Source organism: Zingiber officinale, chromosome 5B (assembly GCF_018446385.1).
Source record: "Zingiber officinale cultivar Zhangliang chromosome 5B, Zo_v1.1, whole genome shotgun sequence".
In the NCBI taxonomy this organism is placed as follows: Eukaryota; Viridiplantae; Streptophyta; class Magnoliopsida; order Zingiberales; family Zingiberaceae; genus Zingiber; species Zingiber officinale.
The window spans coordinates 94,434,683-94,437,103 of record NC_055995.1 but is presented as its reverse complement, the minus strand read 5'-3'; the positions used below and the strand labels follow the sequence as shown (position 1 = coordinate 94,437,103).

The 2,421-nt window shown below is 37.7% G+C and overlaps 1 non-coding gene across 1 annotated transcript; it reads right to left on the bottom strand.

Annotated features, from left to right (window-relative positions):
- Positions 1–736: 736 nt before the first annotated feature.
- LOC121988168 lies at positions 737–842 on the bottom strand. The gene has a single exon (XR_006113911.1). It is a non-coding gene; the product is annotated as a small nucleolar RNA R71 (small nucleolar RNA).
- Between the last annotated feature and the right edge of the window lie 1,579 nt (positions 843–2,421).

Genomic DNA, 2,421 nt, shown 5'->3' with positions numbered 1-2,421 from the left:
GTTTTTGGCGCCGTTGCCGGGGACTGCGCTATAACATTAGGAACTATCAATTGAGTTAGACTAAACATAACATTTGTTTTCCTTTCATATTGCATAGTTGTAACTAATCATTAGATTTCTGTTTTTACTTTCTTGTATAACTTTTACTTCTTGTTAATTCTTTTTGTACAAATTCAATTCTGCATTTTTTATTCTTTTATTTTTTTTTCTTTTTATGTTGAATTGTCATTTGCTATCTTGTTCTTGTGTATGCGAAGATCTAACTTTGCAGGGGAATTCTTTCCTTTTGACCCTGAGATTGACATAACTTTCCATAAAAGAAGAATTTTGCAAAGGCAAATTGAAGAACAGGAACATTTGAACATGGCGAATAGACCACTCAAGGATTATGCAGCACCTTATGCAAGAGGTTTTCGATCTAGTATTTCAAGACCTTCAGTGGAAGCTAATAACTTTGAGATCAAACGCGCAATTATATCTATGGTGCAGCAGAACCAATTTGGTGGAGGACCTCATGAAGACCCCAATCAACACTTAGAGGTCTTTTATGAAATATGTGGTACCATGAAAATGAATGGAGTTCCTTCAGAAGCAGTTAGATTATTATTATTTGGATTTTCTTTAAGAGATAGGGCAAAGCAATGGCTGAATTCTTTGGCCCCTAATAGCATCACCACTTGGGAGCAGTGTGAGCAACAGTTTCTTGATAAATTCTATCCACCAAGCAAAACAGCTCATATGAGGAATTTAATTGCAAGCTTCAAGCAAACTGACTCAGAATCTCTTTTTGAAGCATGGGATAGATATAATAGTATGCTCAGACAATGCCCACATCATGGGTTGGAAAGATGGTTAGTGTTGCACACTTTTTATAATGGTATCAACTATCATACCAAAGTGTCCCTTGATTCAGCTGCTGGAGGGGCACTTATGAATAAAAGTTTAGATGAAGCTGAAGAAATTATTGACAGTGTAGCACAAAATCATCATCAATGGGCAAATGAAAGAAGTGGTGGTTATTCTTCTGTAAACCCAACAATTAAAGCATCAGGGAAGCTTGATGTAGATGCAGTCACTCTTTTGTCTGCAAAATTGGACGCTCTTACAAAGAAATTTGAGAATATGGGGACTAGTGCTAATATGGTCAATGCTATTAGTGCATCTTGTGAAGTATGTGGGAGTTCAGAGCACTCAAATGACTCATGTCCATTGGGAGCTATCACTGCACAAATCAATCAACTGGAACAATGTGATGTAATCATGAGTTACAATCAAAGGTAGAATAACCCATACTCAAATACTTATAACCCTGGATGGAAGAGCCATCCCAATTTTTCTTACAGAAATAATCAAGATCAAGGACCATCTATGGGGGCAAGACCAAATTTTCAAGCTGGGCAACAAAATTTTCAACATCTATCTTCTCAAGGCTTACCAAAGTCAAATATTGAAAAGATGCTTGAAGAAATTATCTTAAGTCAGAATGAAATGAAGCAAGATTTAGCAAAGCTCATTCAGAGAATGGATAATTCTGAAAAGCATCAAAAGATCCAGGATAGTCAAATTGCCCAACTAGCTTCCTCATCATCCAGAACACCAGGACAACTTCCAGGAAAACCTGATGTGAATCCTATGGAGCATTGCAATAGAATTGAGCTTAGGAGCGGACGGACCTTGGGAGACTCCCAAGTGACTGCTCCAAAAGGGATACAAAAAGAAGAAGAGCTCTCTCCTCTTATACCAAATCAGATTCAAGCTAATGAGGAGAGTACCATTGAGGTTGAAGAGACTCTTCCACTGAACCATCAGAGCAAAGCTGTCCCTTTTCCTCAGAGACTTACAATGCTCAAGAAAGATGAAGAATTTGGCAAGTTTTTAGAAAAAGTTAAGGAAATTTGTGTAGAGGTACCTCTTATTGATGCTATTCTTCAAATGCCTAGATTTGCCAAATTCCTGAAGGATCTCATGTCAAACAAGAGAAGAAGAGGAGAGGTTGAGACAATTGCACTTAGTGAGGAATGTAGTGCTATTTTGGAGAAGAACACTTCCCCAAAACTAAAGGACCCAGGGAGCTTTTATATTCCTTGCAACATAGGAAAAGATTTTTTTGAAAAAGCTTTTTGTGATTTGGGGGCAAGTGTTAGCCTCATTCCCTATTCAATTTGTAATAAATTAGGTCTCAAAAACATTAAACTTACTACTATGACACTTCAACTTGCCGATCATTCCTGCAGGTACCCTTTGGGTATTATAGAAGATGTGCCAGTAGAGGTGGATGGGAATGTTTTTCCCACAGATTTTGTCGTGTTGGACATGGAAGAGGACCCCAGGATTCCTATCATATTAGGAAGACCTTTCCTTGCTACAGCTGGAGCTATAATTGATGTCAAAAATCATAAGCTTTCTTTGGTAATTGGTAAG